Source organism: Saimiri boliviensis, chromosome 8, assembly GCF_048565385.1.
Source record: "Saimiri boliviensis isolate mSaiBol1 chromosome 8, mSaiBol1.pri, whole genome shotgun sequence".
NCBI classification, from domain to species: Eukaryota; Metazoa; Chordata; class Mammalia; order Primates; family Cebidae; genus Saimiri; species Saimiri boliviensis.
The window spans coordinates 36,131,582-36,154,908 of NC_133456.1; the positions used below are offsets into that span (position 1 = coordinate 36,131,582).

Genomic DNA, 23,327 nt, shown 5'->3' on the forward strand with positions numbered 1-23,327 from the left:
GATTCTAATTCTGGTTTCTAATATCAGAAGAACAGGAAATAACCACCATCTTAAATAGCGGCAGTAATACCTAAGGCTTCATCTTATCATTATGATTTGAATTAACATATTTTGCACTTTCTAGTATGCCCTATCATAATTTTAACTCTCATGCCAATATATGGAATAATATTTTTTAAAATTTGTTGAAAACAATGAGTTTTAAGAATGACTTGGAAAAAGTGGTCATTACTCTTTCGAGAAATTATAGGATCAACTATTTGAACACCAACATTAAATTTTACTGATTTTTCTCATGTGCTGCTGATTGTTCTATATGGAATAATTATTAGTTACTAAAACACTTTTTTTTTTTGAGACAAGGTCTCGCTCTGTCTCCAAGCCAGAGTGCAGTGGCTGGATCTCTGCTCACTGCAACCTCTGCCTCTCAGGTTCAAGTGATTTTTCATGCCTCAGTCTCCCTAGCGGATAGGATTTCAGGTGTACGCCACCACATCCGGCTAATTTTTGAATTTTTTAATACAGAAAGGGTTTCACCACGTTGACCAAGCTAGTCTAAAACTCCTGACCACAAGCGATTCGCCTGTCTCGGCCTCCTAAAGTATTGGGATAACAGATGTGAGCCACCACACCTGGCGAATACAACTTTTTTAGCTAAGATTTGTGTATATTTAAAAGTGTTTTGGCTTCCAAACTCACTAGCAGTTCCCAGATTTCAAATTTGATGCCCATACAATAATTTTCTGGATTCTCAGAGCCTCGTACATATAATCCTCACAAGACAGTTTTAATGGTTTTAATGAGGTCAAGGTCCTTACTTTTTTTTTTTTTTCACCACGTCCAATTTATTTTGCTTAGGTTCAATAAAAAACCTCTAACCAGGCATCTTAATGTGAAAGCATGCTCTGTCTTCCAACGAAGCCTGAGTTAAAATCTAGAGGACTTAAGTCTATTGGAAACTATACATCAAATCCATGTCCTAGAAAAAACATCATTTTCAAATCTCAAGTATATTCTTTTGTATGCACGGTATTTTTGATAAAGCCCCTTATTTTGTGACAAACTATTGCTATATCAGCTCCCTAAAAATGTGCAACTTAGTTTGGCACTAATTATTTTTCTTTTATACTGAAGGCGAATTCCCCACCCTCCCATTTTGGTCACTGTAAGGAATCCTTTTTAGGAATCTATCCTGGGCTTCCTGCTGGACTTCAGCCTCATTTTTCTCCCAATGCCTGACTACCGGACCAATATTTTGTAAGAATTTGGCTCTGGGGAGTGCTACGTTGAGTGACAAACGGTTGAGGACCAAGGTTTTATTGAAGCATTTGAACCACACTTAATTTTTCGTGTTGCTTTATTTGTTACTTCTACCACCCAGAATATTGAACTCTGCGGGCTCCGGTTGGGTCGCTGGTACTTCGGGCGTTCAGTAACATAAGAAGCATAATCTGCTTTTTCCGGTAGGATAATAAACCTCATTTATATTAAGGGCGGCCTACTCCAACCTGTTTTACATAATATTTTTCTTTTTCTTTTTTTTTCTTTTTTTTTTTTTTGATATGGAGTCTCCTCCGTAGCCCAGGATGGAGTGCAGTGGCAGGATCTCTGCTCGCTTCAACCTCCGCCTCCCGGGTCCCAGTTAAAGCAATTCTCCTACCTCAGCCTCCCAAGTAGCTAGGCTTACAGGCACGATCCACCATGCCGAGCTAATTTTTGTGTTTTTTAGTAGAGACCCGGTTTCACCATGTTGGCCAGTCTGGTCTTGAACTCCTGACCTCGTGATCCGCCCGCCTTGGCCTCCCAAAGTGCTGGGATTACAGGCATGAGCCACCGCGCCCCGCCTACATAGCATTTTTCTAAATCTTCTGCATCAACAAATTCTTCCTTGAGCCTTAGCACTGCTCAGGCGGCCCCAGGGGACCCGGTCTGGCAACCTGCGCCCCATTCCGCGAGAATCTACCGTGACGCGGTGCGGCCTTGCGCGCCGCCGCCAACCAGATACTCCCTCCGGCTTTCCCACCCACCGCCCGGGAACCAGCCTCCATCCCGCTGCCTCAGCCGTCCACGACAGCGACACCCCCTCTCCGCTCCCGCGACTCCCCACCGCGAGTCTCGCCGCGTCAGACAACCAGTAACCGCCACCTCCGCTGGGGCATCCCAGCTCCATAGGCCCGGCGCGCTCCAGACACCTGCCTCTCACTGGCCACCGCCGCTGCTCCTCACCCCGCAGGCCTCTCGACAATTGGCCCCAGGCCGCCGCTTCGTCATCCTCAGCCTTCTCCTAGAGTACCGCCTCCATCGCCGGGTCATTTAAGTTTATCACAAATAAATAAATAAAAGAGGAAATAGAAATGCGTAGAAAGTAAAAGCAGTAGGAGGGCGGGACGGAGGCGTGGAGGAAACGGAGGGAGGAGCGGAAGAGTAAGCAACCTAACTTGATTGCGTCTGTGTCGACCAATCACAGCTCACTCCAGTCCGGTCTGACAGGCTCTCTGAACCAATAGCTTCCCACCTCTCGGATCACTGAACAACGAGATACGATTGACCTCTTCAGTGGTGAAGGTGTGGCGAGGGGCGGTGGGTGGGAGGAGGGCGAAGTGGAAGGACCGTCGACCAATCGCCTGTTAATACTGCTCTGAGCGAAGCTTCCGCGCCCCAATGGATGTTTGAGATAGCGGATTGGGCCTCTTTTAGCCCAATCGAAGGTGGCAAAGATGAGGGAAGAGGAAGAAGGGGGCGGGGACGGGGGGCGGAGAGGAGAAGGAAGAGTGCATTTTGTTTATGGGCGGCAACCTCATGAGGGGCGTCCCATTCTCATTGGCTCGCTGAAGCCAAGAGTGACGTGAGAGCAATCCTATAGCGGGGAGAGGTAGAGGGTTCGCGGAGTGAGGCGCCCAATGTGTGCCTTCTGCCGAAGAAGTAGGGGCGGGGGGAAGTTTAGGAGTTGAGGAAAGAAGATTAAAGAGCGCGAGGAGGTAACGCCAAAAACTCTAATTTGTTGTGGGGCGGGCGGGAGGAGGGAGGAGTGTGTGCGTGCGAGCGGGATGAGGCGTCTCCGAGGCGCCTGGAGTTGGGGGCGGCGGGACTGGGAAGGAGGGGCGCCGGGTGGGGTTGAGGGAGCGAGTTACAGAGCGGCGAGCCAGCGGGCCCTGAGCCGGGCGAGCGCGCGCGCCCTGCGCCCCGCCCCGCCCGCGCCCCCTCACTCGGCGCCCCTCCTCGTACCCGGCGGCGGCCTCGCCAGACCCGGCGGGGAGGCTAGAGGGAGGCGCGAGAGGGTCGGCGGATATCGGGGCGGGCCGGACGTCCCGCAGCTGGAAACGTGTCTTCTGCCTTCTCTCTACTCCCTGCGCCTGGAGCCGCTGCTTCCAAGAAGAGGAGCTGAGGGGGACTAGTCGGGGCTCAGAATCTGCTAGAGGCGCCCGCTTGTCTTCTGCCCCCTCCCTTCTCGCCCTCCCCCGCTTGCCGTGGCTTTCGCGGTCTCTGGAGCGTCTTCAGAGAACTGGGGGGCAGGAGGTGTCCCGGCCCCGCAGCCGCTGGACGCCTCTCCAGACGCTGGAGCTCCCGGCCCCCGCCGGCTTCGCTTCTACGACTAGAGAGGAGGGGGCTTGGAAAGGAAAAACACACCTTTCCTTCTTTTTCTTCTCCTTTGGGTCACTTTGGAAACATAAAGCCTGTTAACTCTTTTTGATACCTGAGATAAAAATGGTTGAAAGGCTCTTGAAAGTTTGAAACACATGCCGTCTCTCTTACGTGGTTCAATGCATTCCTGTGGGGCTTTCGGGTTGTTCCCACGCCCCCCGCCCCCAGCTGTTATCCTTTTTAAGGATGCTGAAGAGGCAGGAGGCAGGGATTTTCTAAAAGTTCTGTTGATAAACACACTTGCACAAACATATGCCAGGCACACACACAAACTATAAACATTAGCGAAAGGCACAATATGGCGTACAGCTACGCTACCTAGAGCAGTAATCCGCTGATCTTTCACTCCAAACCGGGTTGAATGAGGTCAGCAGCAGGATGACAGCTCTCCAATAAAGATCAGAATGAATTAGGAAGTAGTTTAGAAGCTTGCGGGTGTAGTTCTGTCCTCAGAATCAGCATTGGCCCAAGTTAAATTGAACATGTTACCTTTCTAGACATGTGAAAATCTTCTCCACTATTTTTTTCTATTAAAAATACCAAAATGTTACTAAAGTCACGTTTTCTCACCGCACAACCATGTATAAATTTCAGCTAAACAAAATTATAGAGGCCATTTCGCCCAGTGTTTTCAAGTGAACGCTATTCTGAAGTTACTGTTGTAACTTGTTGCCATTGAAAGTTTTGAAACACACCATTTTATAAATTATGTAGCTGAAGACACGAAATTTAGGTGATAACCAGTCATACTTAAATTTGTAATGGTTTTTCATTTCTGTTCCTGCTCCTAATCTCAAGTACCTTTTGCTGTCTTGTGGGAATATTTATATAGATCCCTTGCAGCCCAGTCACATACAGTCAGGCCTTCCTGTCCCTGGGTTCTGCATCTGTGGATTTAACCAACTGCAGATCAAAAATATTTTGGGTGTGTGTGTGTGGGAGGGGAATAGATGGAATAGAATATATATATATATATATATATATATATATATATATAGACCTTTTTCTTGCCACAATTCCCTAAACGATACAGTATAACAACGATTTATTAATACATAGCATTTACTTGTATTAGGTATTGTAAGTAACCTAGAGATGATTTAAAGTATATGGGAGGATGTGTTTAGTTTATATGCAAATACTACACTATTTTATGTAAGGGACTTGAGCATCTGGATTTTGGTTTCCTAGGGAGGTTCTACAACTAATCTTCCAAGGTTACTAAGGGTCAGCTGTAAGTTTGCCCAGTCAAGATGTGGTTACTTTCTGCTTTTTTGCTTTTAAAACAAAGAATCTCTATTTTTCTAGTGAAGGAAAAAGAATTGACATTGATTTTCATGCGTTTGTTCTTTGTGATTCTTAGAATATATCAAAGTTGTTGCACACATAGTGCATGGTGATGTCCCTGTGCCATCTTTCTAATAGTATGCCTGGAAAGCTTTTGGAATTGCCTTTGAGAAATTGCTGATGTAAGTGTTCAGTGCTCAAGGGTTAATTTTCAACATTAAGATTGTGATTTTTATGGAGCTCAATTTTGGAGGGCATTAGGTTTGAGAACACATGGTGTTGAAGTAAACAGGTGAGAAGAAGAAAAGTGAGATTTCTAGAACTATATTAGCTGCTCAGTGAGTTGGGCAATTGGATATTTTTAGTTTTATGGTTTCAGATCTTATAGATCAGTAGAATACAGGCCTTGTGCCTGTGAAGATCAGGTGACAAGATTGCTGGCTACCAGCCTCCACAGCAATGTGCCCTTTCATGGTGAGGTTCTAATTTTAACAAGCTAAAGAAAGTGTCAGATTAACAATTGTCAGATTTTATCTATTTCCAGGAAGAAGTCTTTATTCTTACCCATCTAGGCCCATGTTTTAAGATTATTTCCATACCAAGAAAATACACATATAGGTCATACGTGACATTAGAATTAACATTGATTAACTACTAAAAGAAAACATGAAATTAAGTGGAATACTAGAGGAAAGAGAAACTTTCATGTGAGGGCTGTAATTGGGGAAGTGGATGTTTAGAACTACCAGCTGATGTGATGCCAGTTTCCTATATAGTGGGGTCAGAAAATTTTTGAGACCTGCAAATATCTAACTCCTCTTGTTGTCCTATTAAGAATTTGACTACTTGATATCGGAAGAAAATCTAAGGGAAAAAATATTTTAAGTGAATTATTTTTGTTTCATAGTTGAAAGCCTTCAGAAGCCTTTTTTTTTTTTTTTTTTTTTTTTTTTTTTAAGACGGAGTTTGGCTCTTGTTACCCAGGCTGGAGTGCAATGGTGCGATCTCGGCTCACCGCAACCTCCGCCTCCTGGGTTCAGGCAATTCTCGTGTCTTAGCCTCCTGAGTAGCTAGGATTACAGGCACGCACCACCATGCCCAGCTAATTTTTTGTATTTTTAGTAGAGACGGGGTTTCACCTTGTTGACCAGGATGGTCTCGATCTCTTGACCTCGTGATCCACCCACCTTTACCTCCCAAAGTGCTGGGATTACAGGCTTGAGCCACCGTGCCCGGCCCCCTTCAGAAGACTTTTTAGGCAAATTGAACTCTCTAGAAAAAAGGCTAGTCTGAATAATTACGTCATCTTAGAAGAGCAATAAAAGCTACACCTAAGTTAATGTAAAGGATCTATCATTTATAAAATAATTACCGGTTATTCTGAATACCTTCAGAGAGTTAGTGGCTAACAGAGACGTCTTTAAAACATTTGGAATATGGAAGTAGAGCTTGATGGGCTTTGCATTAGTCTCGGAAATAATCATATTTTTCTGAAAGGGATGGTTAAATTTATCAAATTGTTCTAGACACCGGGAATATAATAATGAACAAGAAAGAAAATTACCCTTGTGGAGCTTACATTCTAATGTCACACACACTTTTTGCATTTTAGATTGTTAGGAGAGTAGATTTTTGAATGAAACTTTAAAATTTAGCTGCTTTCTTGTTTTGGGAACTGCAATTTGAAAGAGCTTATAGAAGTTTGAGGAGGAGGAAGGTGTTTACCGGTTGGCAGTGATAGGAAAGGAAGATCTTAGTTTATTTCTTATTTGTACCTTTTATTATTGTCTTGAAACTTTATCCATATATTTTGGTAGGTAATTTTAACAGAGAAGGATTTTATTTTTTTCATAATTTTATTGATGTCTTTGAAATAAATAAAATGTTGCTTTATATTTAAAAAGGTGTGTCTTGAAATTTACTGTAAATTTTCTACGTAGTATTATCTTGTTAGCAAAGTGTAGTAAAACAAAAGCTAGAATATCTGTTAATTTTTGGTTAGGATTTGTTTTTAGGAAGATAGCTGAAAAATGTAGTAACTAAATCATTTTCAGTTCTGGGTTTCCTTTTTGTTTTTTGAGATGAGATCTCCTTTTATTGCCTAGGCTATACTTGAACTCCTGGGCTCAAGTGATTCTCCCTCCTGCCTCAGCCTCCCAGTAGCTGGGACTATAGGTGGATGCCACCACGCCTAGTTTCAGTTGTGATTTTTATCAAGAGAAGGTAAGAATTTGTTGTAATTAGTTTATAGGTGACATTAAAGAGAAGAAGAGACCTGCAAAAATGCTTTGTTATTTAAACCATTTTTTCAAAAGCATTTGATTGGCACTTTTCTGCCTTAATAGACTTATTTGTAATGCAAGAGGAACATTACAGAAGATTTTAGCAATACTTTAATCCTTTAGTCTGTAGATGTAAAAACCCTGGGTTTCTAACAGAAGGAAAGTTGATGCCTGGTTAAATGAGTATATGATTTAATGCTGAATTTGTGACTTCAAGTAGTGGCTGTCTCACCTTTCCAAAACCTAGTTCATAGTTCACAAATAACAGTTCTTTTTTTTTCCCCCTCTGTCATGGTGAGTCTTACTTTGTTAGGCAAATACAAGTTTAGTCCTTAAGTGTAATAACTTTGTTTAATACACAATCCTCCCTCCCTCAGTCCTGTGTTGTGGAGGGTTTGTTGCTCTAACCTACATTAGATCTCTATAGCAGATCTCTGTTTATGCTAATTTGGAGCATAATCAGCCTCTTCCAGAAAGGGTATATATTAGTGCACTTTAGAGCAGTTTATAATTGCCTCTGGCTATTTGTATACTGACTTGCTAGCATTTGAAAGCTTATAAATAGGAAGATTTAGGAGGAAACAGACTTTATAACTAATATATTATTTTAGTTGAACTTTTTTTAAAGAGCAAAATGGAAGAGGGGCCAGTTGAAAGTTAAAAACTAAGAACTTTTCCTGCTTTCTGGTAAGGATGATTGATGAATGTGTGTTTGCGTGTGTGTGAGTATATATTTATAAACAAGCAGTTTTTGAATAAAGACATATCAATACTGGATAAATAATTCCAGTCCTGCCCTGTGATCTTTGACGTGGAGTGTATTCATGGTTCCCTGGTGATTTTGTTTAAGCCACTTTGTTACTAAAACTTTCCTAGTGAGGGTAGCATAGAAACACAGGCTAATTAAAATTCTATGTATGTTATATTTTGGAGATGAAATGTTATTTTTGAAATTTTTTTTAAGCAACCAGCCAACCTGTAAAATGAATGAAATCTGAAGCACAGAGTTCATAGAACCTTACATTCACATAAGATAGTTGAGTTTCAAGAAGGTATTCACAACAGCAGAAGATGAAATCTTGACATTTATCAAATTTTTATAGTAATAAAGTAAGCATGACTAAGTTTATTAATATTCATATTTGTAAGGTAAGTCTAAGCATGTGTACAGTGCATTTTAAGTCAAAATTTGGGGTGTTATTGGCTAGACACTATCATTTCTTTGCCAGAGATACTAGGCTGTGTGAAGTCTAACCATCTGTCAAGTGATAAAGACAAAGAAAGGTTTTAATATACTTCTATAACATTTCCACAAACTTGTTTTGAATTGTATTGTCATTTTCTTTTGGCCTTCATACTCTGTGTTGAATATACACTGGGTCAGTCACCCCACTTTATTTTATGAACAAACTATTCAAGGTCTAGATAAGGTTATTGTCACAGCTGATGTGATCTAGAGGCAAGATAAAATATGTTTTGATTTTGCTTTCATATAATATTCAAAAACTCACACTGTGCCACCCATTAGTAGTTATACAAATGATTTCAAGTGTACTTGATTTCACCAACTCATTCTGAATTTTGGGTGTCTTAATTCTTTTGCTTTGTATATTCAAGCCTTGTATTTGAAACCCATTCCTGAGCTGTTTGGGGGAAGAAAAAGTAGCAACAGGAATCCAGATTGCCTGTTTTAGGTACAATATGGTGTGATGTGAAATTGAAACAGCAGATTGGTGAGAAACTTTAGTTTCAAACAAATATAAACTGGTTTGTTTAGTAAAGTCATACACAAAACAGTAGTCTCTACTGACAGGGCAATGTTTTTTTCAGTTATTCCCATATCATGAGGTCAGTTTGTTTTTTTGGGCCAACAGTCTCTTTCCAATGTGTCATATAAGAAAAAGAAGCACTAAATACTGCTGATTGTAATGATATACTTACATATGGCAGCCCAAGAAATTATTTATAGCAGTGTTATATCAATAAAAATAGCAATATTAATACTGTGTCAGAATCCATTCTTGACAATATGAGGTAAACAGAACTATAGTCAAAGCAGCCAGCCTGTCTTTTACTGTCAGCTCATGGATATGCACTTTAAAAAAAACTATACACACAGTTTAGAGAGTTGAATTTACCAATTTAATCTCTTTTCAATTACTTTTGCCTCTTTAAAAGATGTTCTAATTCAACGTAATATTACAAAGATTTTGATTTTTAGTTTTGAATCTCTTGGTACCCATTTTCTTACTGTCAGTAAGTTTCTAGAAATTTATTTGTATTTCACTGCTTTATAAATTATCAGAAATTCATTTTAGTGTGCCCTAATTTTGGAGCATAGATTATCATTGCAGAAGGAAATCATTAATAGAACAATCTTTAAGAATTTACAAAACAAAACAATGACCCCCTACTACCACCACACACATACACACACACACTCTCTCTCTCACTCACACACACTTTCAATAAATCTCTGCCTTCCTTTAGACGTAAGAAAGTGGCCTTTTCCATGGTTTTAAGATAAAGCACAAATTTTGTTTGTAGTTTTTATTACTTCTTGTTTTTACAACTTTGTGATATTTTAAATGTATTTTCTTAGGCATATAAAATTAAGTAGAAGTAATTGCAACCAAAGATTTTTAACTTGGAGCAATATCTGCCTTTTCAATATCTCATTTATTAAATGTAATTCTTACTTTATTGTTCATTGTCAAAAATCTCAGATGTAGAGTTATAAGAAGTTGTTGTAGGTCTAATGCTGCCACTAACTGTTGTATGATCTATGGCATGTTGCATAATCTGTGTGAATCTCCATCTTAGCACCTTACCTTTTTCATTTTTAGGGTCATTTTCAGTTTTGATCATCTGAGTTTGTTTCCTTTTACAATTGAATTGTTATTTTAGCTTCCGGTAGTGTTATGGAACTGATGCCTAGGACCCATAGAAAGAGTATATGTAAAATATTTGACTTTGCTTTCCACTTTTAGCCTTTCATAAAAGTATAATTTTAATGATACTTACTTTCTAACATAGCACACTAGTAAGGTATAGATATATGATATTAAGTACTTAAATTTTTCATATTGGGTAAGTTTAATAAATCTATTAGTTTACATAAATGCTTTGCCAACTTAGGAAGGTATATTGGTAATAGAATTTGCAAACTTGACTCTGCATTTCATGCAGCATAAAGTTGTTAAATTGGGGATGCAGGTAACAACAGAATGAATCAACTCACATTTTCTAATTCTATAAAATCTATATATAGATAAATAGATACATTTATTCAAAGATAAAAACTTGGTTTTTGTGCTTCTTTCCTTTAAGCAAAAAATAGATATGCATTGAGTAACCAGGAACCACCTCCATGCAGATCCTATAAAATTGGTAATTTTTAACTACTGCATTTAGTTTTTGATCCTATGTTATATCCATGCACAGATAGATTTACATAGGAAGGAAGATAAGATAGGCAAAGAAATTTCACTATTTTGATGTTGGACAGAGGAAAGAATCTGTTAGACTTTGCAAATACTGTCCTTTTATATATTGAAAGAAACAGCTGTATACAATTTGTATGTACCTGCTTGATAGAGCTTTAATGATAACCTCAAAGTTCTCGTTTAAAACTTCACTCTCAGTTTCTGTTTAATTGACTCATTCTTTTTGCTTGTGTGAATGGTAGTGAGATGCTTAAAGCTATCTAACACTACCTATTCACAGATGGAAACAGCGATCTGCAGGAAGCTATACTGTCCTAAATCCTCTCATTTCCTCACACTCACCCACAGCTCCAGATGTTCCTAGTACTGATCATATAACATTTTATAAATCACCTCATAGCCAAAATATGCTCTCTAATATGTTAGATAATGCTAAGCTATTTTAGCTTACCTAATATCTAGCTAATCCGGAGAAATTGTAAGAATAATTTTAGATCAATTGTTGGACACAAAAGGTGGTATGAATGCTACATTGCATGCAAACAATGGAAAAGATACTAAATGTGCTTAAGGGAAGCTGGTTTTAGTGTTAACTGAAACCCGGTATAGGATCATTGTAATTCTTCTAAAGCTATCAGTACCAAAAAGACCAGCATAATTATTAGTGGGAAGCACAATGTAAAATAAATGCATTCTATCCTTGTATTAAATAATAATATTAATCACACCACCACCACCAATAGTAGCCAGCATTTACTGAGGTCTTACTTTGTTGCAGGCATTGGTTATATCTGCATTTTTTTCAGTTAGTTCCACAATCTTATCAGACACAATCTTATATCTTTATAATCCTAATTTTAAAGATATGTGAAGGCTCAAAAAGGATAAGTATCTTGTTAAAGTCACACAGCTATGTGTAAAACATATGGGAAATTAAACTCAGGTACAGCTCTGGAGAACCTAAGCTCTTAATCACCACTCCATCAGACCTCTATTCTGAAACGATTTTAACTCAGTGCTTGCCCAGATTAATACTGGCAATTTTAATTCAGAAAGGCATTGTCGATTTGGAGAAGGTTCTATAGCAGGGTACAAGGTGAAAGAGTTGTAAGCAGAAAGAATGGTTGATATGGTAGAGTCTTTTAAAAATATAACTCAAGTCTAGAATTAAAAATAATGATAGAGAATTTGTCTAAAGGTTTTACAATTAATGTACTCTTAACTGCTGCCTGATTTAGTTTTATTGACAACAGTGAAGCTGGGTACCATGTTAAAGCAGGCCTTGGAAATCATAGGTAGGAGCAAGACAAAGGAACCATCACTGGGAATTTTGGGAAGGTACAAGTAAAAAGGAAAACTAAATCAAACCTGACTAAATAACCAAGAACCAGGTATCATACAGAAATACGGTTGAGGGAGACCAGAAACAATATATTCAAAGGGTAGCAGTTCCTGTGACTTTGGAAGACTTTTGTGTTTGTTTGTTCTTTGTGCCCTTAACATTTGTTTCAGAAACCCATAGCTGGCTTAAATATGGGTCACCCAGAGTTTGGAATACAAAGACTGCTTTGCTTTTGGCACAAAAACATGATCATCAGTCCTAACCTAGAATTAAGCCATAAGTTTAAGTGCATGACAAAGATGCAATTTAGAACAACCTATGTGGTAGGCCATTTATTGAGTGCCTACTGTGTGCCACCCAATTAAGAAATCACTGTGGTAGGAGCATTTATAACCTACATTGTTGTTTGCTGTCCAGTTTTCAAAAACAAGAAAACATCTGTTAACTTTCTTGAAGATTTGTTGGATATGAGGGGTAAAATACTACATACCTTAATTTAATTTGTTTTTTTGGTTGTTGTTTTTGTTTGTTTGTTTGTTTGTTTGTTTTAAGGCGGGGTTTCACCATGTTGGTCAGGCTGGTCTTGAACTCCCGACCTCAGGTGATCCGCCCGCCTTGGCCTCCAAAGTGCTTGGATTACAGGTGTAATCCACCACGCCCAGCCCCTTAATTTAATTTAATTTATTATGGAATTTAGCTGCTGTCGCCTCCTTCCCAGATTTATAGAGTTTTAAAATAGCCTTTACTATGCTTTTAGTGGAATACAGTCTAGACTTTTATTATATAACTCTAACTTCTCTTTGATTTGTCAGTGTACAGAAAGTAAGGTTCAATTTATTTGATAGTATAAATGCATTTCTGTCAGAGTAGTAGTCTCAGATCAGTTCAGGTAAAGTCAGTGTACGTGACTTTGGATTATATTTAGTATAGTCAGCATGCATGAATTAAAAGGAATTTTAGTAACCTTTAAAGTGAATTTTTATTTCAAATAATTTAAATGACTTCAAACCAAGTATGAATGGATATGTGTGTCATGTATGCATATTTACTCATATACCCTTTGTCTACAAGGTACTAAAAACTTAAAAAGTTTTCAAAAGATAATGTTCATTTTTGGACTGTATTACATATATGAGCTGTATCATCTGAATGCAGTCAAAGAATAATGAAATTGCTCTATCATCCATTATGTGTCTTTACTGTTCCTTATGAGAGTATTTCTTACATTTTCTTCATTCTCTTATTTTTAGTGCATTAAGAAGTATAGTACAATAATCATTTTATATGATTCAAATAAATACATCACTGAAAAATGTTAGAAAAATTATCAACATTCAGCTTGTGCATGGCACCTTTCTCCTCAAGTTCATTGTCAGTGGTACTCTATTGTTCTTGTTATTTTGATAGCCTGTGGTACCTAGTGTTCTTAACAGCTGTGTTGTTTGTATCTCACTGTTCTTTATACATCTGACCCTCAGAGAAATACCTTTGAACACTCATGCTTTTAATACTCTTTCTTGTTTTAGAGAGAGGTAGAGAACAAGGCAATACTATATTGAAGGGGCAATTTGAGCTGAAAAGCAGTATGGGAAAAATGAACAAAATCCTAGGTCCTTCTGATTTACATATTCTACATTATGGTCTCAACATTTGTTGTTAAGTGAACTACCAAAGTGTGTAAGAGCCAAAAATAAATGGTGGGTTTTGTCCTTTAGGGTATGCATAACTCTGTTTCTGTCTTATATGTGTAATGATGAGTCTTATTATGCAAAAAGGGGTGCATCTGGTATAAAGTGAATTTGATTCAGTGTGATGTTTTATATGCAGTTTAACTTATAACTTAAATTCTTTGACATTCATCACTTAGAAATGGTAACATTTAGAATTATACAACACTTAACTGCAGTTCCTTAATGATAGGTACCATGCTTTATTCATCTTTATAGCCTTAGTGCTTAGCCTAATATCAGGCACAGAGGAGGGATTCAATGTATGTTTGTTGATTAGGCTTTTTTGTACTTAGGAAAATTATTTTTCCTTACCAGGCTATCCATTTACTTATTTGAGTTTACATTTAGCATTGTTAAAATTGTTATTACCTATTATAGACTTTTCCCTGTACTTTTCTAAGAACCAACATGTTTGTACATGCTCACAGTTTTCTATCCTTCTAGGTACTTAATGAAATTCTATCATGGTAGAAGTTCCAGTAAAATTACATTTACCGTGATTCAGAAAGAAGTATGTTGGGTATCTCCCATCAGTGGTAAAGCAAACAATCAATTCAGGATATTGTGTTGAATAGAATACACAGAATTATATTATCTGCTGATTTAAGGATGAAGCCCAAATTTCATATCCTATATGATTCCTATCTGGATAGTGGAACAAACAAACCATAGTATGCTTTGTACTACATAGATTGCAATTGAGATTTTGAAGTTTTTATATGAGCTTCTAATTCTTATGGAAAGTTCATAAAATTTCACACAATTAAAAATAGGTTTAACTTATTTTACCTGATTATCTGAGTTATTTAAAAGTCTCATCCAGTTAAACACTTTAATATTAGTGATAATATAATATAATTACTTAGCTCTTCTAAAAAGCAAAATAGGTAATGGTTTGTGAACAGTATAGAGGGTAACATCATGTAAACCACATGTGGAACACATGTAATTCCTGTATAAATAGTCGACATTACTTTTTCATATTTATAAAATTTTTAGATATTGGGAAACTTACTTGATTGGCTAAAGTCATAATTTGTGTTTCTAACTCAAACTACAGCAAACTGATTTGAAGTTGTTTTCAAAATAAAAGATAGTTAAGTCCTGGAATAATTAAAACTGGGATTGCATTAAAGCTTAAAGTGATTAATAGCTGGAGTATATTTCAGGATCTGTATCTGAGACCATGCAGAGAACATATTGTCGTTTTATATATTCAGAAATAAGCTTTCTGAGGAAACTATTGGTTCTTAGGAGTAAGTATAATGAAGTCCAGACATAACTCACACCCACATACCCCACTCCACCCAAGGCTTTTGTGAAAAGTAAAGACTTTGAAAACAAAGTAGTTATATATGATTATCTTCTTCACTTCCAATTCCAAGCTGTCTGCCTTTCTGAAGCAAATGGCTGCTGTGACCTATGAGCAACTGTCATGACACCTTGGGCAGAGAAACACTAATTTGAAACTTTTCTGCCTTCAGTTGGGCAAGCAACTAGAGAGCAGTGCTGGAGTCCTTGGGTAAAGATGAGAAAGCAGCAAACATTGGGAGGAAGGGCTTGGGCTTTTATGAATTCTTATAGGAGAAGATCAGTATTTACAGGTTTTGTGAACTCTTATAGGAGAACATCAATATTTACCCATTTAAAATACCAAAGTGTCTCCAGCTAACTAAAAAGCTAAAGTAGCTGAGTCCTGGTGGATTCAGTAGAGGAGTCCTGATGGAGTCCTCTCTGTCTCTTGAGGCTAAAAAGAAATAGTGATAGGACAACAGAGATCTTTCTCCATGTGCCTTTGCAGGGAACTGACAGGCTGTTTACCTTTGCTTTTTTACCACTTGTGATATTTCTGTCGTTTAGGATTATCTGGCAACCAGACCGGAGTACCAGCGAGTTAACGAAAAAGAGCAGTCTCTTTCAGGAGACCCATAGCAAGTGAGAGAAGAAAATCAGAATACACACTCCAGGTAACTAGTACTATTGGCAAAAAATGAAAACTGAATTTGAAAACAAAAATTGGGAGCACTTAAGGAAATTCAAAGAACAAAAAAATAGTTTCAGATATTAAATAGATCTCATTTGAACAACTTAGGATTTGAGGAAGAACATAGTCACTGTTGAAACATGAGTTAGTGACTGAAAAGATCAAAGGCAGGTAATGTATCCAAGCACATAAAAAAACCCATGATGAAATATTGAGTAAAAAAGATGAGATTTGGAGGATAGATCCAGACATCAAAATGTGAATAATAGGAATTACAGTGAGGAAAATTTAGAATACATAATGAAGAGGTAAAACTTTTTTAAAACTAGCAAAATTTATCCAAGCTTAAGAAAGATTGGAGTCTGTGGATTGAAAGGGTTTACTGATTTATTGTCTTGACTGAAAGAAAAGACACATTTAAGTATATCCTAATAAACATTCTGAATTCTAAAAAATAATTGAGACATAAACTCTCAAGTAGAAAAAACAAATTCTTGTAAAGAGGAAAGTATCATAGGACTTCATATTTGCATATCTGTAACATTGGAAGTTACAAGATAGTGGAATGATATTTGCAGACTGCAGAAAGAAAATGACTATAATTCAAGAATCTCCATGTCCAGAAAGTTATTTATAAGCCAAGGTAAGAAAGAAATACATTTAAGAATATACAAGAATTCATTGTATGTAGTGATTATATCAAATCTGAGAAGATGCCAGAGAGTAAGTAGATTATAAGCAAATAACAAATGAACTAGAGCAAAGACTTTAAGATGAGGAAGATGAAGAGTAAATAAAATGGTGGGAATAATGAGCATATATAATTATGTGTGTGCATGTGTGCATAATTTTATCTAACAGATAAAGATAAGTGGCTAGCTATATGAAATACAATAGGTAATTTGAGGCTCTTGAAATAAAAGGATATTTCTTTAGGAAATTTTAAAATGTCCTAAACTGTCTCTTCAGAACATGGGAGATAGAGAAAGTGAGCAGCTGGAAATTAAAAAAGGAGGAAGATGGAGGCTGGGAGATGAAAGGAAAGGAGGAAGAGAATAGGGAGGGAAGTGCATATATTCTAAAGATCTCATTTATTTAGGAAAAGGGGAAAGGGGGAATAGAATCTCTTGGTGGTACAGGGGAAGTGTATTTTACATATATTAATCTGTTTATAGAGTATAGAATGGGAAGAAAATCTTTAATTCAATGAAATAGCACTTAGAACCTACTTACTAATAAGGAGACCATACAATGCATAGCCACTTGATGAAACAAAAGAGAGAAGAGAATGAGGAAACAATAATATAAAATAAGAAATATAAAATAATTGAAAAATATATCATTAAGCACATCAATTACTACATTTAGTGTAGATGGACTAAATTCTTCCATTAAAAGACAGTTAACATCAGACTGCCCTAAAAATATAAGCCAGCAAAACACACACACACAAAATAAGCCAGCTGAATTATATTACATGAAAAATAAGATCAAGTTTGAAGAAGAGTTATTTGTAAAATGAGGGACATAATTATATCAGGCAAATGCAAACAAAAGGAAAATAGCAAAATATGAATGACAACATTGATGTTAAGTAAGATAGAATTTAAGGTTAAAAGTATTAAAAGAAAGAAGGGGTGCTATAATAAAAGGCACAGTTTATGAAGAAAACAGCTGCATAAAATCTGTCTATGGCAGGTTTATTTATAGTAGATAATTACATAGAGTACAAATTACTGGAAAAGTCTAGATGGTTCTGTTAAACACATACAAACAATGACTAAGATAAATGGAGTAATTCATAAACTTGATATACATGTAGGATCTGACATTCTTTAAATGTTTTTGAATGTCTCTGCACTGGGTTTTTAAGAAGACTCAGCTTTAGAGAGCAGAGATTTTGCAGGCACTTTCTCTGACTATAAGCTAACATATATAAAATTTTAAAAGTTTTTCTGCAAGGTTAAAGAAAATCTATGAAAACATTCCTAGATAACTTTTGGATAAAGAGGAAATCACATAGAAAGCAATGAACAGGAAAATATTTTATGTAAAAGCCAATGAAAACTAGCTAATACAGTTGTCAGAGGAAAACTGTTAGCCATAAAGACCTTTGTTATTAAGGAAGATGGAAAATAAAGGATAACCTAATGTTAAGAAGTTAGTATAAAGAATAATACAAGATAGAAGAAGAAGGGATTGTTACAAAGATGAAAGTAACAAAATAGAAAAGCATATAGTAAAACTCAAAATAAATCTAAAAACTGATTCTTTGGAAAGATCAATTTGATACATAAACTCCTTGTGAAGTTGATAAAGCAAAAAAGAAAATGAGGCTATCAGTTCCACTCTGAGGTATATACTCAAGAGAACTGATAGTGTATGTTCACATAAAACTGGTACTCAAATATTCACGGCAGCATTATTAATAGTGGCCAAAGAGCAGAGCAGAAGCAACTCATATCTATCAAACTGCTGAATGAATGAATCTACACAATATAATATTACTCAGCCATAAAAAGAATGAAGTACTGATACATACTGTAACATGGATGAACCTTGAAAACATTATGCTAAGTGAAAGAGGCCAGAATCAAAAGGCTACATATTGTGTGATTTCATTTATATGAAGTGTCCAGAGTAGGCAAATAGGTGGAGCCAGAAAGGTGATTAGTGGTTGCCAGGGGTTGGGAGAAGGAAAAATGGCAAATGGCTGCTTAACAGGTATAGGGTTTCCTTTTGGAGTGCTGAGAATGTTCTTGAGATAGTTGGTGATATTTATACAACCTTATGGATGTCACTGAATTATATACTTTAATACAGTTAAATGGTGAGTGTATGTTATATGATTTTTAACTCTGTAATAAAGCTTTAGGAAAAAGAATGAGCCAAAAAGTAGACAATTAGAAATAAAAAGACAGAAAAACTGGAAGATGGAAAGAATGTTAAAAATAATGTAGCTATCTGACAAATTTAAAACCGATGAGAATAAAAGGTCTTTTAGTCAAATACAAATTATAAAAATTGACCTCAGAAGAAGTAGAAAGCAGATACTATTTACCATAGAAAAGACTGGAAATTTGGCCAAATGTCACTTAAACATTACGTCAAAAATACATAATTTTGATGTAATTTAAATCATTCTAGGCCATGGAAAAAATATCAAAATATTCCATAATTTCATTTAATATCTAATTCTGTTAAAGATTATATAGTAAAAAATATAGTATAATTTCACCTATGAAATAAATTCAAAAATTCTAAGGAAAATATTAGCAAATAATATCAACAGCAAATCAAAATAATAACTAGGGGCTATTTTTAAATGTATTTTTAAGTGGGAATATAAGCATGCTTTAATAATAGGAAATATACCAATATAATTTATTTAAAAATCAATCAAAATAAGAATAAATGAGAATTGCTAAATATTATAAAATATTTTTATTCACAGTCAACAGAAGATATAATTCTAAATTGTTGGAGTTTTTTGTTTTTTATTTTGAGACACGATCTCACTTTGTCACCTAGGCTGGAGTGCAGTGGCGTGATCAGGGATCACTACAGCCTTGATCTCCTGGATTCAAGTGATTCTTCCACCTCAGTCTCATCCCAAGTTTTGGGATTACAGTAATGAGCCACTGAACACGGCCTAAATTGTTAAATCCTGAAAACATTTTAATTAACAATGGAAACTAGGCAAGGAACCATCTATCACAATTATTTAACATTAATTTAGAGGCTTTATCATATACAGTAGGTAAATGATATAACTAACATTGGTAGAGATGGAAAGTGTCTCTTGCTGATGATATACGATCTAAAAATTCTAGAAACTAATTTTAAAATCTAGAAAAATGAGTAAGAAAAATTGATAAGGTAGTTGGATAAAAGATAAGATGAAAACAAATCTTCTCTGGAGGAATTTGGGCATCTACATGACTTTTTTCCCATTGGTAAAATATTACTCTATTTTCCATAGAAACACACATTACAAAATGTCTATTTATAAGGTTTTCAAGAGGGGTACAGGAACTCTATGAAAACAAAGATAATAGAATGTATGAAACAGGATTTGATTAAGAGAAGGACAAACTGTGGTTTAGGATGGGAAAACAGTAACAAAAATATTCTTTCAAAGTTAATAAATTTATATAATACAATTCCAATTAGAATCTCTGGGGATTTTTTTTTTTCCTTTATGAAGTTGACAATGTTATTTTAAAACTACTCTGAAAGATTAAATGCTAACAAAAGACAGGTCAATATGAAAAAGCAATGAGGAGTGACTTGCATTACACATACTAGAACATATTACAAAGTCACCTAATTAAAACAACATGGTGATAGCCTAGGCAGAAATAATAGATCAGTGGAAATGATTGGCAACTACTGAAAAAGATGACAACTTAGTTGGAAAATGATGGATTTTTAAAATTGTTTTAAAATAATTGATGATGTCTGCGGAAAAAAATGAAAGTATATTCCCATTTTGCACCTTAAGAATGAGGTTTTGCCTCTTAGCATTTAAAAGTTATATTAGTCTTACGGGTTTAACATTTATTGCTAGTCATAATAAGGGGAAAAACAACTCATTTGTTGCTGGTCGAATGTGATTTAGTCTACCTATTACAAAATGCAGTCTCATAAAACTAACAAAAACCTATTAAAATTACAATTTGCAATATACTTTAACCTGGCAGTCTCCTTTTTGGGAATATATTCCATGGAAATATAAGTAGCTATATTTAAGAACGTGTATTTTTTGGTTTCTAGATTGTTGTAACTTTATTGTAGTGGCATAACTGCAGAAAACAGTAATTCTATTAACAAGGTAATGCTAGTAAATAATGGAAACTCAACCATGGAATATTATGCAGTCATTAAAAGATGTGAATTAAAGCTATCTCAGGAGTTCCTTATGAGTGAGAAGAGCAAGGCATGAAAAGTGTGTGTAATATTCAGCCTTTTTAAAATAATGATAAAAATACCTGAATATGTATATTTATAGGTAATATCTGCATATGTGTATATCTGCCTTATAGTAGGGCTGTTTTTAAAGGAAGAATAACACTACAGGATGCATATTAAGTTATTAAAATGGATATGAAAGAAGAGGAGCAGATAGCCAAGAAATAAAGGAAAGGAAAAATTGTGCTAAAAACATATTCAAAATTCCCTTTATGTATTTTAATAAAATTAAGTATATTTGAATATATATGCATAAAGAAATTAAAATAATGTAAAATATTATGGCTACCTTTGGTAGTAATTGTTCATATTTCTGAATGTTGGGACCCAAGGAGAATTTTTTTCCTTTATATTTGCATTTTCTTTAAGTTAATTTGGTATCACATGACATCAGAATTTTCTACATGTTCTCTTAAATCTTTAGATGTTCTTCTAACATTTCAGGCCATATAAACATCTACAAGTGATTTATGGTTTGTGATTAAATCAGACTCTATTGGTCATGCCCACATCAGATCTGACATGCAGTTGATCTCCCTTGGTAAAACTTAGGGAGTATGTTTCAATTTGTTCAGTGTTCATTTTCTTTAGTTGGTGCCTTTCTTGTTAGTTGTTACATAATTTTAATATTACCCCTATGGATATCACAAATAAGTTAATAATGCCAATTATCCATGAATTGAATCTTTGCATATAGAAGTTGATTGATAATATTTACTGATTTGACCTAATAGATTACAGGTACAATAATGATTTCAACAAAGTAGCAGAATGCATAAATGAAAGCATTTAAAAATATTAAACGAAAAAACTAGACATCAGCATAGAATATGATTATAGACAAATCACTTGACTTTTGTATCTCAGGGTCTTTGACTTTAAAATAGAGATATTTTCCTCAGTTACACAATATTTGTGAGGTTGAGTAAAATAATACATGCTGAAGTGCTTTAAAAAACATAATGTGTTGTGCATAGAATGATGATAATGAAAATATGAAGGTATTTTTACACTTGGTGGACTTTTATATATATTTGAAGCTGCATATGTGATATTAAGCGTTTTGACATATCAGTAATAGACTGTATTACTGATGAAGCTACATAAACCTCGGACAGATAAAGAGTGAAATACCTGGAAGGTGTGAATTCATTTAATTGCTTAAAGTCTAAAACAGGTCTCTAAAGTTTCTTCATTTATTTTTCTGGTCATTGTTGGGAGACTTTTATTCAGGTACATCTCTTGATGGTGTCTTACTCTAGTATAGAGATAGGAATATTTTGTGGGAAGTCTGTGCCTTTGTCACATCTGGACATAATGATAATGTTGCATTACGTTTTGACTTGTTACATGGCCACAGACAGCTAAATACAGCTTTGTAATCTGTTGTTATATTTCATTGGAAATTATCTCCTCCTAATTTATAGTTGTAGTTAATAGTGACTGTAGCATAAATACTTTGAAATAGTACAATCTTTATAATCTTTCAGTGACCAGGCACCTAATTTGCCATTGGCCAATTTTTTGGTTGTGAGAGTATTAGGAAATAGCTACGTTAGTTGGTTAATAAAATCACTACAAAAGGCTAAAAACTTAGACATTCTTTGCTAACAAAAAAGTATCATCTTAGTACAGTAGAGTCTGTACTGTACTATTAAAGATACCTCAATTCTGGTTTGGAGAAAATTGAATGGATGAATGTGTCTAAATCTAAATATATTATACCTGACTCCTTTTCCAAAGAATGTCTTCATTTTAAAATTTTCATACCCTAAACATTTCACTTTTACTTCTTTCATAAATATTCTTTAAAATATGTTTAACTAGTTTAATCTTCTTCAGTTTCTCTAGTATTCTAGTAATGGACACAATGTCATAAGAAAGCTGAAAAGATAGATGTTAAAAGGGACAACAATTTTTGCACTTTCTTTCTTTCTTTTCTTTTCTTTCTTTCTTTCTTTTTCTTTCTTTCTTTTTTTTTTCTTTGACAAAGCCTTTTTCTATTGCCCAAGCTGGAGTGCAGTGGCGTGATCTTGGTTCACTGCAGTGTCCACCTCCTAGGTTCAAGCGATTCTCATGCCTCAGCCTCTCAAGTAGCTTGGATTACAGGCATGTGTCACCATGCCCAGCTAATTTTTGTGTTTTTGGTAAAGACAAGGTTTTACCATGTTGGCCAGGCTGATCTCGAACTCCTGACCTCAGATGATCCACCTGCTTCAGCCTCCAAAAGTGCTGGGATTACAGGCGTGAGCCACTATGCCCAGCAATCTTTGCTTTTCATTTTTTTAAACAGGCTTGAGGCAAGGCTAGTAGAAACAACTACCTGAATTGATTTTCTTTGATATTATATGCTTCACATAATGAAACCATTGTAATAAATAGAACCCATTTTCACCTTCTACTTGTGAAGGTGTCTTTATTAAATGTGAAATTAATAGCAATTGAGGCAGATATATTTTTAATATATTCCTTCACTATTTCTTAATAATAGCAATGTTACTAGAGTAGTAGGACCTATTAGTATATGCTGTAGATGTGTATGTCATTGCCAGTCATCTCTTAATTGTGTTTTTTCTTTCTCTGTTAAAGAAAATTTTTAACCACCAATGACGACTATCCCAATTGCTAGCTGAAGTTTTGTAG

At 35.8% G+C, this 23,327-nt stretch overlaps 1 protein-coding gene across 12 annotated transcripts in view; it reads left to right on the forward strand.

The window, feature by feature from the left end:
• Positions 1–2,877: 2,877 nt before the first annotated feature.
• Positions 2,878–23,327, forward strand: part of ZBTB20 (zinc finger and BTB domain containing 20) — a 790,532-nt gene continuing 770,082 nt past the window's right edge. For all 12 annotated transcript variants that reach the window (XM_074405337.1, XM_074405336.1, XM_074405331.1 and 9 more), the window contains exons 1-2: positions 2,878–2,978; positions 15,590–15,696. The gene's annotated coding sequence lies outside the window, so the exon portion shown is untranslated. The remainder of the gene's footprint in view (positions 2,979–15,589; positions 15,697–23,327) is intronic.